This window comes from Tinamus guttatus, unplaced genomic scaffold (genome assembly GCF_059628265.1).
Source record: "Tinamus guttatus ecotype Peru unplaced genomic scaffold, ASM5962826v1 Tinamus_guttatus_pri_ptg000090l, whole genome shotgun sequence".
NCBI classification, from domain to species: domain Eukaryota; kingdom Metazoa; phylum Chordata; class Aves; order Tinamiformes; family Tinamidae; genus Tinamus; species Tinamus guttatus.
In genome coordinates, this window is record NW_028288624.1 from 555,829 (window position 1) to 571,901 (window position 16,073).

Below are 16,073 nucleotides of genomic sequence, written 5' to 3' on the forward strand. Positions count from 1 at the left end.
ACAGGATTCTGTAAGGCAACACAAAGGACCAGTTCTGACAAATGCTTCACTATCTCTGTGTGTTTTTCTGTGCGCCTTATGTGCTTTTGTTATCATGCAGGGAAAACAAGGGATAGATCTTCATGTATGTAGATCCAGTTTCATACGTATGTAAATCCAGGAAAGACAGCATATACAAGTAGTCGTTCCCATTTGTCTTGAGATATGTTAGAATTTGGACTGATAATCCATCAAAGGGAGCTCTGTGGAAGGTATCCACAATGCATATCATGACTGGGTTGTCCTTCTGTGATAGGATTCGATTCAACAATTCTGGATTAGTTCCCAGTTGTGTTAGCTATTTACATGACCAGCACAGTAGAATTTATATTTTGAGATTTACTTAAGAACTTGAAACAGGAAACAAGGATTTTCTGAATGTTCATATGGGGCCTATTTTGAACAAAAAACACAAAGAAGGCCATATGTTTTTGCATGACATTTGAAGTGAAAAGTAGCACTTTTTATTCTAGTAGATGAACACAAAAGACCAGCAGAATTAAGGAAAAATCATTTATGAGCCGAGAGCCACAGTTGGGTAAAGAAATGTATCTGGCATCATCTTGGGGGTTAGAAGCCTTGTGACCCAGAAAAAATTATATTCCTCAAAGTTTTGGTGTATGCCATTCACTATTTCAGAGAACGTGAGAAAATCTGGGCAGCCCATAGGGAAAATGACACACACACACACACATTCAACTTTTCAGTTTCAGGGTAACTCCAAGACAAAACATTCTACACTATTTGGAAGAAATTCAACAGAAACTGTATGAACAGTATTTCTAATAGGTACAGCAGTTCCGTAAACTGCCTTCATGGAGGCTCATGATGCAATGAATCACTTTATTACAGAAACCTAGCAGCAAAGGGATTATTTTCCAAAAATTTTGTTGCAGCAAAATAAAACCATGCATTGCACAGTTTCAACAGTTGAGAGGTGGGGGATAAATGTCACACATGAGTAAAGGAATTAAGAAAATACAGTAAATGAAGTTGTAGGAGGAACATAAAAATAGATAATCTAAAACAATTTGTGGATATCTCTCCAGTGTATGTTCAAGTAAGGGGTGCTGTTTATTCCTCTAGACAATGATCAACAGCAATATATTTCTATTATTCTACCTGATTTTTTTCTGAATGAGCAATATCCCCCCGTTGTTGAGTCCATCTTAAGTTTCTCAGCAGAGACACAATTCCAAAGACCTGATGCAAATCTTTGGTGCTAGAATTGCTTGCTAGAATTCAGGAACACAGTTCAAAACAATAAACCTCCACCCAAGAATTCAAATGCCCTGTTATAGCTCTCAGATATACACACAACTATATATAAAAATAATCAGATCTCCAGCACCGGTACTGTAAACACATACAGTATCAAAACAAATGTGTATGAAACTAATCTATTTAACCACCACTGACTCCTCGGCTGCCCTCACTAGTAGCAATATCCATAAATAATTCTATGCCCTTGAAACAGCAGGCTTTGAACAATGCTTTTTTGACTAATTTCTAGTTAACAATCAAATCTTTAACGTCTGTAAAAATGACATCAAACATGATGAAAACTCACTTCTCCTATCCTATTGTCTTTTATTTCACTTTCATTCAAAGAAAGCTTGTTTTTTGCAGTGATCCAGGAAAAGATTTGGTCATATGCTTAACATAAAGCATATATAGTTGCTCATTTGCTTAAGTGCCTTGCTGGATGAAGGTTATCTGCTTCAAATCTGAAAAGATGAAGCCTAAATTTTTCCTCCCATCCTTTTCCCACCCTGAATGTAACTATACTAATAGCAAAATTGATTAAATCAGTGCAAAGCTTAGTGCTCATTTTAGGACATGGGATCCTGAGCCAGCCAAGTCTACTGCTTTACCGTAAGCTTTCAAAACCCATGCATCTGCATTGGGACTTAACGTCAAAAGACACCACTGCTTGCTTTCTCCCATGACCAGATGGGTGGTCTCAAAATCATAAGTCAAAGACATCATTCTTTATTCACATGTTTAAGAAAAGTGCATCACATTATTAATTAAGAGGCTGATGTTTATTCCCCAGCCATGGTCACATGGTAGGAGTTTGGATGAGAGGAGATTAAAGTCCTTGTCCTGACACAGGAATCATGTATTTACTCCAGGAGCTGATTCTAACCTTGAGGGAAGTGGCTTATGCCCAGTCTCTAACAGAAATGGCCCATATGGGAAGGGCTGTTTTCAGGGGAGATGGTCCCCGGGAGGGTTCTCCATCCACCACCATTAAAAGTCACATACATAATCAGCCACTTGAAATCCCCATACACTCTGAAGAAAAAACAAAAGAAAACGAAAAAACACCAGCCAATGAGCATTGCCCTATTAGTAACAAAAAGTCAGTTGCTTTTTGATCACATTCTACATCCTCCTCTTGCTCTTCAAAGAGAAATGCAACAGATACAAATGCATGTGACCTGCCAGTCTTCAGCTCTCTTTGTCACATGGAAACAATTACAACACAATTAAATGACGGTCCCATGCTAAATACATTGAAATGAAAACAGGCTTTTATAGCATCATTTCAGTCACATTCCCCAGCCCTTGGTTTATCACTTAGCAATTTTGCCGGGCTGGGACATTATTCTTTGCTTGCTTTTTGATCCACTTTATAGCAAACCTCAACTTCTCTGGCCAATCAGGTCTATAGATAATTCACAAGTCCAACCTTAGGAAGGGCCCAAATCCCTAGATTAATTACTATCCAGCAGACCTATAGAAAAGTGAGTATATAAAAGCCAATATTCGAACCAGTCAATTGTTTTCTTTTGTGGCAAAAACAGTATTTATACTGTGCGACCTTTAAAGAATAGAAAAAGTAGTAGGAAAAACTTTGCTGTTTAAATTCTGAACAGAATTCTGACAAATTCTGAAATGTTACCGGGTGGTTCATATGTGAACTTAGAGAACTTTCGGTACTCATAACACTTTTTATTCCTTCTCAAGTGGGAAACAAATTTCCTTTTCTTTTTCAAAGAGGGTTTATGATAGTGTACTCTTGCCTCAGAGCAATGTAATTCTCTGATGCTAAAAACATAAAGTCTGTACATTCAAAGAACTCCAGCAGAGGTTAATAGTGAACTCAAATAATGGCACACTTAGATTCAAAACACTTTTTATTAGGAAGTACTGAAATCTGTTTCTGTGTGAGCAGAAGACCCAGGCTTTAGCAAAATGCAAACTTTGCTTTCTGATAAGTAGGTGGAAATTGACACTCCTAACATTGAGATGAACTACAGAAGTCAGGCAGAAAAAGCTTTCCAAGACAAATTAGTATACTTTATAATTCCTCTGAAGGGCAGAGGTGTATAAAACCAATCCTGCCAAGTTCTGAATACCTCTTGAGTGGTACTAAGCATCTCATGTTACTTTTGAATTTGGTATTGCCTTTCCTGACCTGCAAGCATCAGCCCCAGGATCAGAAAAAGATACAGGGGAGGAGGGAAAGGCAAAAGAAAGCAAGAATGAGAAAGTAAAATCAATGCCTTTGGGGTATATGAACTGAACAAATAAGTCTGCTTTGAAAGTGTGAGAGACTGCAGCTGATAACTAACTTGGTTCTCTTACTATGAACAGTATTAAATAATACAAGGACAAATAGACACGTGTGAGTATAAAACCTATTTATCCTAAATTCATCATTTTTAATTGCCAATCAGTCTAAGCATGATCATATGATAGGATACAAACAATCTGCTAAAAGATGATAATGCAAAAAGAGAGAAACACATTATACCCAAAACTCTGACCTGCTCAGCAATGTATACAAAAGCGCATTCCTAAAATACAGCTTAAAAACAGACACAGACAAAACACTGGGGTTCTGGATGGCTCTATGTCACTTGTTAGTACATCCTTCAATTAGTACTTAATGAACATACTTATCACTGATGCTGCACGTTAAACTGTTGAGATCTTTTATGCCATAACTATCAAAGACAAAAAAAAAAGCTATAGCAAACCCTGTGGCCATTTCATTTACAGGATTCCTTTAGAGTGCAAATACTGAAGACTCTCTAGTCTAGTCCCATGGGGGATTAAATAGGGGTCTCTGGTGCAGTATTTTTTTTTAATACATGCTTCAGCTCAACATTAACTTCATGAGCTAACATCAAATGCATTTCCTATTAGAATTCATGAAAAGCCTCCAGTTCACCAAAATCCAAGCAGAATCATGTCTTGCTAATACATTTAGCTCATTCATGCCATACTAGCTTCATAATATTTCCCTATAAAAATACATTTGTTTCAAAAGTGCCTATGGAATTTTATTAAATTAAACTACAAGCATTTAAGTAAGTTATAGTCTTCCAGTATTCACAAATTGCACAATGTGCAACAAATACGGGTGAGTTTAAAAGATCGTAAGTAACTTACTTAATCATGTCATATTTCATACTACCAAGTTACTTTTAACAAGTAAACACTGTTGTAAATTAAGACCCACATTAGATTTGTTTCCAGCCTCGACTTAGCTTGAGGCAGATAAGTCTACGCCTTCTGCATATAGGACCGATAATATAATATAGTTCTCCGATAATCCCTGAAAGCCAACAAAAAGGATTCACCAATAAGCAAGAAGAGGTTAGAGAACATGCAGAGGCAGGACAATACGAGTTTATGTCAGAATCAATGTGCCTGCAACTAGATATCAACAGCAAAACACCTAGGGATTGCATCTAGGGAAGCGAGTGATGTATCTCCTTGCAGAGACGTTGCTGCTGGTCTCATCCCTTGACTGCCTCAGTGAGTCACTTCATCTGCATGCCTCAGCCTTACGGTAAAATGAAGCACGTGCTACCACAGGGCTGGCAAACTACTGTGGTCCTGAAGCAAGTGGGTGAAGAAGGTGCTGCTTCTCCTTTTACTGGGAGCAACCTCTGAGCTGGCTGTGACTCAGTCTACAATGCATCTCTGAGATGGTATTTTTGACAGATGAATACAGCATTGAACAGTAAGTAGCAATTCTCATCCGGATAAATGTAGAAATAGAATGAAAATTACATGAAGATATGTGGAGCTAAATCATAACAAAGGTACGATATTGTCAACACAGTAATTTTTGACCTATGTGGGCCTAATATACGAAGAGATATGGTCCTAGTGCAGCAGAATGGCTCTGACAAAACCCTGAGAATGCAGTTAGGTGGGCAAGGTTTTGCTTTTCCACACACACAGCCATCAGCATTGACGAGTCCTCAGAATATGGGTCCCAGTGAATAGTGGTGGGCAAAAACTTAGATATCTAGAGATGCATATACACTCCACACATGTTGAGTGAGATGTGAATGTAGAATTTACATGTGCATGTAGAAGCTGACAGACAGGGAAATTAATATCAAAGAGAATCTATTAAGATGGTCCTCAAACCACGGTGCAAAATGAAGCTTATAGAGCTTCCACCACTTGAGATAGGCAGAGGTTTACTCGGAGGGATTCTTACCATCACAAGAAAAGGAGAAGATAGAAATCTCACAGCAAGTCACCTTTTCCCAAGCGCAAGCAAGTGTGACCCTACCAGAGGGCAAGGATTTGCCCCCAGAAATACGTTCTGACGGATAGTCTGGCCACTCAGGTAACAGGTTGATGTGTATGGGTAGTACCTACCAAGGAGCAGCAGCAGCAATGTGTATTGCGAGCTGGGCCTCTAGAGTGCTTCTTTTGTCCTGTCTGGAAGATGAATGCATTTTCCTGAAACTGAGTTTCTGTACAGGTATGGGAGCTGGCAATATCTGCAGCCAAGTTTTGCAAGGTACAGCTCTTGAAGATACCTCATATACCAGTGTAAGTGGTAAGTAAAATAAGAAGAAAATGATGACATTCTTCAAGAAACAGCTTTAGGTCCTTGAAAATGATTATTTCAGTTTGCCTGCAACTGTAAAAATGAGTTTCAGGTAATAGCTTTTCTTTTATATAGTAAATGATAAATGAGCATTTAAACATTGTCTCATCCACCAACGAAGATATAAAGAACATAAAAACTCGCTGTGCTAACAGGGAGTTTGAGGACTAAAGTCACCTGATTTTTCAACCTGGTGATTACACCATAAGGACACTCATTTGTCTTTACTTCCATTCCAGTGTTCCAAAAAGTGTATATATTTCCACCAAAGACAATCAAGCCTTTTAGCTTCTGCCATTTATATTTCTGCACTAGCCCTCACCAGAGTTTCCTGTTCAAAGTTCATGGGTTTTTATGAACATAAAAGACATGAGTGAAATATTCTGATATTTAGAAAGAGCAAAAATATTAAAAGAATCCTTCCTCCAGAGGCCCCCTCCCCACCTTACTCAGAATAGAATTAAATACCTAAAAGCAAATCCTATGAAAAAACAGTTTTATCCACTTCGATTACCAGTAGGAGTTCATACAATCAGCTCCTATCTTGGTCACAGTCTGACAAGAATTAGAAATAAAGGCCTATGTTGGGGTAATGCCTTCCAAAGGGTGGGGGGGGGGGAGAATCCAAGCTAAAATGGCTATTATTATTTTGAAAGGAAGCTTTTCATTTTTCCTAGAAAACACCTTTCTAAAGCTTTATAAGGAATACTACCATTAGAAAATTCCAATAGTAGAAACAGAAGTTCACTTCACAATAACAACTACTTCAAAGGCCTGCTGAATTTTAACATTTCAAGAGATAATATATGATCAGGCTGAGTCAGGGCTATGATTTCTTGGCAATGTTTTATTTCAATTGTCTCCTGTACTATGAAAGAAAATGATAGCTACTAAGCCATTAAGTTTTTGCTGTGTTCCATGCAAGGAAATCTTATTTTTTTCCTTTCGAGGTTTTGGGGTTTTCTTTTTAGATCAAACAGAAAATTATTCAGTACAAAATCATGGCCTTCATTTTACATGTTTTTTGACATAAGGTACAAAATGTTTCTTAGTCATGTCACTGAACTACCACAGATGTATTTGCCCACAGTATGCATACTATGATCCAGTCAAGATCCTAGCTTATTTTAGCAAATATTTTTAAGTAAAAGTTCATACTTTTTTTTTGGTTTGTCTGTTTTGTTGGTTGTGCTCTTTGTTTATTTTCTCCAGTAAAATAGATTCCTTCCACTGAGATCACTGGCAGACAGACTATGTCACTTAATTCTTGGAATTACCCTGCACAAGGTGAATGCTGTCATAATATAAACAATAAAACCTGTTAAATTATGCAGACTTTTAAAAGGAGAAAATAGTGTATAAAAAAGCTCATGGACCAGTTGACTGAAAAATTCCAACAGTCAGTCAATGAAGAAGTTAGGAACAAAGTCATTTGGTTCAGTGATGTGATTTTTCCCGTCTTTATTGACTGAAGGGTGAAGAATATTGAGCTCGTGAATTTGGTGGGACTTGCTTTCGAGCATTTAAACCTTCGGAAAATAGCTGGCTGCAACTCTGTGTGAAAGCTACTGCATCCTATAAATGGTTTCTTGTGATCTGAATACTGAAACAAAAATAGACCAAGGATGCTGGAGAGAGTGTAAATTAACTGGGGTCTTCAATCACCAGCATTTCAGCAGTCAGAGAGTAATTCCTTAATTGGAGCAGAAGTATAACCATAGGATACAGTCTAAATGAAAAGGAGCAAAACTAGAGTTCAAAGTGGAATGTATTCTGTAACTTCTGCACACAGACTTTGCCTTTCATTACAATGGAGTAAACTTGGCATATTTAGACACAGTTCAACACAGTAATTCTAGCTTAGGTTGTCCAACACTTTCCACCACAGGACCTTGAATTAAGCTTCTTTGTTATAATTTTGCCAGACCTTGACAATTGGGACTGAAAAGTGTGCAGAATTAATTGTTTGGGAAAAATTCAGCAGAAACAAAAAAACAAACAGGTTTTTTAGAAGGAGGTGAAAATGTGAAAATGTTGGCATTAAAAGAAGAAAAGAAAGAAAAAAAGCAAACCTGAATTTCACCAAGAAATGTGCATTCACACTTTGAAATACTGATTAAATTTTGTCAGGGAAATCATTGTGAACTTATAAAGGCACCTTTTGTTATTTCTGCTAAACAACAACAAAACCTACTCAAGCACAGCTGGGAGCCTCTGAGAATGGCCATCTCTCCATACAGAAATTTTGTCCTTTGTAGCAAGAGAAATTCCATGGTGACTCAGTCTGAAGAAGTTCCAGTCTAGGGCTGCTGAGGCAGCGCAAAATGGCAGCGCCCCATCAGACTCCTTTCCCTTCCCAGCCTTTGCTTTGGTCCAGGTTCAAGGGCTGGGAGCAGAGCAACCCTGCTTTCCATGCTTCCCTCCCTGGTCCTCAACATCTTGGAGGTGGAGGAAGGAAAAACCTCAAATGAATCTTGTTCTCGAAACCAAGCGGGGTACCAAGAAAAAATAATAAGGGTCCACAGAGGGGGAAGGACAGAAGAGGACAATGTGGAGAGCAGAAGTAAAGCTCACAGACTGAAAACTCCTAGCATCCAGTAATTGACAATTTCCTAGGTGGTTGAGACAGTAAGCAAAGAGCTCTTAAGACTCAACTAGCATCAAGTATCAAGTCTAGCAGCCTCAGTATTCAGCCCTGCAGACCTGCTAAGATCTGCGCTTTGAACCTGAGCACTCAGATCAGGCTGCCCAGCACTCTTGGACTGCCCGGAGAGATTGTGGAGTCTCCTTCTCTGGAGATAATCCAAACCTGCCTGAATGCCATCCTGTGCCATGTGTTCTAGGTGTCCTTGCTTGAGCAGGGCGGTGGGACTAGATGATCTCTAGAGGTCCCTTCCAACCTCAACCACTCTGTGATTTTGTGATCAGGAGGACAACTGTGCTGAGGACCAAGACTTTGACACCACCTCCTCAGTCACCCACTGCTACGATCTTTACAATAGCATACCACCAGCTTCTGCTGCAGTCAAAGACCTGAGTGGAGGCTACAGATGGGTATTTTGGGTGTTAAGCTCAGATACTGTAGTAGCAACTCAGAGGGGAGCACAGGAAAGCCATCCCAGGGTGGATGCACACTGCTAGCCTATTTTTCTGACCGCACAGCTGTCACTGCATTGAACTAGTGCAAAGCTAGCTTGGAGTGAAGCATAGGCAGATATCCACAGCATTCCTTCCAGCAGTGGCCTTGCCAGTACAAAAGAGGGAATGAAGCTGGCACATGGAATTGCTGGCACAGGGAGTGTCATCTCTTCTAATATAGACACTGGAAAGTGTCCAGTGAAAAAGTCAAAGGTTTCAGCAGCCTCAACTGTTAACTTTGTTGCCTTGGCGTTCTTTCTACATGGGTTTTAAATGCAATATCCTGCTTGCCTTAGGAAATGAACAGCCATCATCACACCAGGTTTCCAGTCCTAGTGACTCCCATTTTAAAAGATACACCCTAAGGACCAACATACATAACTCGCATTTTGGATTGCAGTAACCCCTCTGAAACCTCCTGTCTTGGCTGTCAAAGAAATTGACCTTCCTCAGCTTAAAGACACTTTCTCATAGAAATCCTTTTAAAACTTAAAGGTTTTTAACATCCATCCAAGAAAAACAATATCTAAAAGTCCTTTGGACTCTACTTCGGGGCTTCTGAGTATATTCATTTGTCATCTGTAATGTTGGAGCTGTCTAAGGTCTCCAGTCACTTGCCCAAATTAAGATAAGAAAAATATTAAGCATATCTTCAACGTAGAAAATTCAATAAAATACATACACTTTATAAAAACAATTTAATGAATAATTTTCTTCAGGAATTCTTTGAAAGAGAACCATGCATTTCAAGCACTTTATCAGAAACAGTTTCCGGACACAGTCTCTCTTTACAGCTTAGCTATACAATCTGAGTCATCAGACAGTTTAACTAAGGTTGAACGCTGCATATAATTATATGTTATACCCTGGCTTCTAAAATGCTGAGCTTTGGAAACTTTTGCCGACTTCTGAAAATAAGACCTAAACTGAACATACTTTGTGCAAATAAACGGCACATGATTCACTACACTCTTTCCTTAATACAATTACACAGTTATGTTCTGCCTTCTTGCCCCTGGCTCACACTCATTTGTGTTATCCCTAAATTCCCATTCAGTAATAGAGGATAATTTCTGCCAGGTTGAAATGAATTTAAGTGACCTGAAGGACGGAGAGGCCTGGGTGATCCCATACTGTGCCTGTGGACTGAGGCAAGCCATGCTGGCCACCTACACTCACCAGAAGCAGGGACCTGGTGAGAGCATCCTTTCCCCTAGAAAGCTTGACCTGCCTTTTGCAGGTCCTTTGGACTATGAAAGGAGTCACCTTAGGCATGGCTGAGGTTCCTCAAGTCATCTGGGGAGGATCTTGGTCTGACTTGCTGTTAGTCAGTGGGGACATGGTGCTTTTGCTGGGCAGGCAGCTTGCAGAAACCATAAAATCAGCACGGAAAACTCCGCCCAGGAGTCCATAGAGAGCAAAAGGCTTTCAGTTCTCTCGGCACTGACAATGCTGACAAATTCTTATTGCCTCCTTCCCCTTACTAAGAAGATTGGAGTGATGAAATCACATAGATAATGCCATCTGCCTTAAGTCCCTTGACTGTTCTTCGGGAGAGTATTGCCGCTACTGGACACAACTAGATAGTCGTTCTCAGATGGACTCCCGGTCCCTGAGATCAGCTGGAAGCTGCACAGCTTTGTTAGCCCAACCCTGAGCACAGCTAAGGGCCACCAGCCTGAGAGTGTTTGTTAGCTGAAAGTGAATATGCTGCAATGCACCTTATGTGCTTACCGTCAGAGCTCGGTGCAAGCAGAAAGAAGACACATCTACTCAGAGCAGAGACCACATCAAAGACTACGTGGGTGTTCCTATTACCTTCCCCTGCTTAAATCTTTTCCTTGATCCTGTAAGAAGGCATCTCAAAATCACCCTGAGAAGAAAAATACATTAATCAACTTCCTGTGGGCACCCTCGTCTAATCTAATGAAACACCTTCTTAAAAAAAGCACTACTACTACTACTAACAACAACAATAATGATTTAATAAAGAAATGCAAATAAGACTGTGCCTAAGCCATCTGAATTTACTTTACAATGAGAAGGAGAGTGTATAGTTGGAAAGGGCATTAAAGACATACTGCAAGCACAACCAGGAGTACAATGTGCCTGCTTGATCTCAGCCTTCTTTCTCAAGATATACAGAATAATTTCCAAATGATCAGACATAATATTTAAGTAACTATTAACATTATCTATAATATTTCCTCTTTATCTCAATAAATGACTTTAAGAAATGTGAGTTTAAAATTAAAAGGAATATCAATATACTGTATAGCCAGAGTTGCTCAGACATGTTCTCCTTCCACCCACAATAAGCAGATAATTGCATGTAACTAGTTACCATTACTCAAAACAAATTAGGTTCTGTTGAAGCATGAAGATACTTTCTGGCACTCCTCTGAGTACTTGTTTCATGACATGATGGCTTGGCTGTACTGAAATTGCTTCTCAGTAAACTCTTCTTTCTCATGTGTCTTTTGAAATTAATATTTGTAACTTTTATCTTGGCATTTCTCAGGTTCACTGGACAAATACCCATTTTGAACAGGAGACTGTTCTTCCTTTATTACAAATCCTCTCATTAATATATTGCTTAAAAAGACCGCAGATTGAAGATAGGAGATTGTGATGAGTTCTCAGGAAAAGTTAACAAATATGAGCAAACTTTTTAAAGCTTTACTTTGTTCCCCTCGAATAAATTGATATAGTCAAGCCATTTAAACTGCTGGGTCATATCCATCACTAGAATGAGCACATTTCTATAAAAAAGGAAGGAAAAGTTTTCCTACAGAACGTCAATACTAAAAATCACTAGGCAGACTGCTTGAGTGAAATACTGGATTTGGACTCAATGGCAAAAGTTCTATTGACTTCTGCTGAGAAGTCACCCCTGGCTCTTACACATGTCTCTGAACTATGAACATGCTTCAGGCACCTCAGAAATATATGAAAAAGACAAACATCTGGGTCCTCCCTTTTTCCCCATTACACTGAATGGCACAACAAAAGCCCAACACATTAAAAAAGCTAGAGCTTTTTAAAGACTCATTCTCAAAGATGTATTAGCCTAAAATAGAGAACTAAGTTTTTAGTGGAAAATGTTATCTATTTGCTCTTTGGTCAGGTTTCTTTCTCCAAAAAATTAGTACAGCCAATGAGGCAAAATGGCCAAAACCTTCAGATGTCCTCTTACCAGCTACTAGCCAACACTTAATTCTAATACAAAGACCACCACTGTCATTTAACTTCAAATTTTCAAGCTGAATTCAGTTTGAAAGAACACTGTAAATGTACTCCAAGCTTTCAGAAAAAAAAAAAAAAAGTGCAAAGAGTTAGATGCATCACTGCTGTTTCCATGTTTTCATCACAAAGACTACAGAGAAGAATGTCTGGGTACAGACTGTCCCGTGATTTAGGCTGCCCATTACTTTCCCAGTCTGGATGTCCCGAGCAGCAGAGTGCAGACCCCCTGAGAGCCTGATGACTTGCTAAGTGCCGCTACCACCTGCCACTCCTCAATCCCTTCTTTGCCTGCTCTTTCTGGTGCTTTTTCATGCAGACATTCCCGCCTGCTTTCTATTCATACTACTCTTAACACTTCTGCCTCAAATCTCTATGACCAAACCAGGTTGGAAGTAATGTATGTAGAAGAACTGTATAAAATAATTGCAAATGGTACTCTATGTTCATCTCCAACAAAGAAATGGGACAGAAAGGAAAAGCAAAAGATTCTGCAGCAGGTGCAGACAGAAAAAAAGACACAACAATAGAGGTTCAAAAATTTGCTTTCAGGGCTTTTGTAGTACAGAAATAACCAAGGAAAATAAACAAACATATGCCATATTCCATAAGTGTTACACTCCCTGTAAATTTCTTCTATCCCACTCACACTTCCTTGCTGCATATATTCATTTTCTTTGGGTCTTCCTCTTTCATTTTATTCTGTTTGTTTGTTTTTTTTTTCTATTCTCTGTGTCTCCAGTCATGGTACTGGGATCGATAACACTACCAGTATCACAACAAACCAAAAATAACCACTCACAGCCCTTGTCATTTGCAGGCCTCATTTAATTAGGTCTGAATAAGACATGAACAACCATCATCTACAGACACTCTTTGAATATACTCAATCACTAGCATCACCAGTGAAAATACCAGGATGTAGATGCCATAATTTGGCCCCTGGAGTAAGTGACATACTGTTATGTGACAGTTGTGAAAGCTACACATGCATCCACATGTTGTATGTTTGCAAAAAATGCAGCCGTATTGCGTCCTAGATACATATTTTGCCCTTCATTACCATTAGCTTCTATTTAATAAGGAGCTACAAAGTCAGTGAAGGTCATATCCACATGTCCAAGTGTAGAATTCGGTCCAAAGTATTCAAATACTTAGTTATTCCACGCAGAGTTAGTTTTTGCGTTTGTTGCCATCCGGTTTTGAACCTTGTTCATTATATGTACTTGAGCATGCAGTTAAAGGAGTGTTTCTTTTCAAAAATCACTCTTTCAAACAAGAAAAACAAAACAAACATTAGAAGAAAACATAGAAACCAACTAAAGTTCAGAGTTAGATGTGGAAAGTCCTCCCAGATAACACTTGTACCACTACCTCTCAAACTGCAGAGGATCTCCTGGGACATGTTATGTATCCTACAATTGGACATACAACCATATGAAGAAATAGTCTCTACACACAATTCTCAATGAGTCTATAGACCGTCTTGTCATGTGATCTTCCAACCATGCTGAACAGATGACTGCAAGTCAAGCAGTGTTTAGGATGGACACATAGTAATAAAGCAGTAAGGGCATATGGCAAAACACAGTATGTTTTGGTGGCTGAAATAGCTTCTTTTTCTGGTACCGCTGGCATACACTATTCAGATTCAGATATAGAATCATAGAATCATAGAATGCTTAGGGTTGGAAGGGACCTCTAGAGATCATCTAGTCCAACCCCCCTGCATACGCAGGGTCACCTAGAGCACGTGGCACAGGACTGCGTCCAAGCGGGTTTTGAAGATCTCCAGAGAAGGAGACTCCACAACCTCTCTGGGCAGCCTGTTCCAGCGCTCTGTCACCCTCACTGCAAAAAAATTTTTCCTTAAGTTCCTGTGGAACTTTTAGTGCTTCAGTTTCCAGCCATTTCCTCTAGTCCTATCAGTGGCCACCACTGAAAAGAGACCAGCACCATCCTCTGCACTCCCTCCCTTGAGGTACTTATATACACTGATTAGATCCCCTCTCAGCCTTCTCTTCTCCAGGCTGAACAGACCCAGCTCCCTCAGCCTCTCCTCATAGGGCAGATGTTCCAGGCCTCTGATCATCCTTGTAGCCCTGCGCTGGACTCTCTCCAGCAGCTCCACATCCCTCTTATACTGTGGAGCCCAGAACTGGACACAATACTCCAGATGCGGCCTCACTAGGGCTGAGTAGAGGGGCAGGATCACCTCCCTCGACCTGCTGGAGACGCTCTTCTTAATGCACCCCAGGATCCCATTGGCCTTCTTGGCCACAAGAGCACACTGCTGCCTCATGGTCAACTTATCATCCACCATGACACCCAGGTCTTTCTCTGCAGAGCTGCTCTCCAGAAGGTCAGTCCCCAGCCTGTCCTGGTGTCTGGGGTTATTCCTCCCCAGGTGCAGAACCTTGCATTTGGCTTTGTTGAATTGCATGAGGTTTTTCACCGCCCAGTTGTCCAGTCTGTCCAGGTCCCTCTGGATCTCATATCTATTTGCTTATTTGTGTTATTTTATCATCTGAGTATTTAAGTCCATTTTGGCCTTAGACAACAAAAAGATGGAAAAAAGACTTGCTAAGTGTATGGAAGTGAATTATCCGGACATTGAAAATTTATACTTAAAGATGCACAGCTAGAAGTATGCAGACATGAGTATATCAGGAAAAAGGACCCAAGACAGGAATTTTTTTGCAGATTACAGAAAGAGCAGACATCCATATCTGTACAAAAAAACCTTCCTCATTATCTGGAAGCCAAACGGGGAACAAGCATTTTCACCCTAATTTCACCTCTTTTGTTTTATTTCAGTCATTTTGGTGCAACCTTAAAAAACTATGTATTTTTCCAAGAAAGTAACTCTGAAAACTCAGGTCTTTCTATTCTGATTTTTATTAAATTAATTGACTCTCTTACGTGACTTCTACTCATTCCTAAATCTGAAGCTATAGGTATCTGTAAAGCTTCCTTCCCTATAGCTAACTTCGATGATAATTTTGATTAAAACTAATTCATATAATTAAATAACTTGGAATATTAAAAATAGAATTATAGAATGATAAAAGCTATGTAGATATTTTAGATATAACACAGAATTGTTAATTAAAACATGGAATCTTCAATTTGCTCCTAAATAAAACAGTAACCTTCATTTGATTGATTCTATGAGTGCTGCTGATACATCTTGTTATAATAGCGTGAACCAAATATTAATTAACAATTTAGGTAATTAAAATGTTTTTTAGCATTCTTTAAAGAAATTAGAGATAGACCTGAATATATATCATATATATGCAAAATTTATGGTCAGTGTCACTGAAGGGAATTTAGCTCTTGACAATAAAATATAGGTCTTGCTGGCTACTGCATTTAATAGTATTTTAGTAGGTAAGTACTTTAGCTTACCTGCTATATGATGATATGTACAAAGTGAGCTTATATTTAAGAACCAGATCTCTTTTCCATGTACTCTTTACAATTAGAGGTAAATCAAGTCTCAGTCTATGTTTACAGGGAATCCACCTGCATTGGTAGCTTCTGTCAAAACTCAGTTCTTCTGTGAGCTCCAAAAAGCAATTCTGTGTACAGAGGTATGCCTATACAACATTGCTTTCTCTTCCTTAGAGAAATTAGAGGGTTTTTTACTGCATTTCAGCAACTTAGACTGTTGCTTCTTTACACAATTAATGGCCAAAATCTGATTCGGCTCATGCTAGTATCAGCTGGAAGACCTTTACTGACACTACAGATATCAAAAACAGAATTTAATCTTTATAAT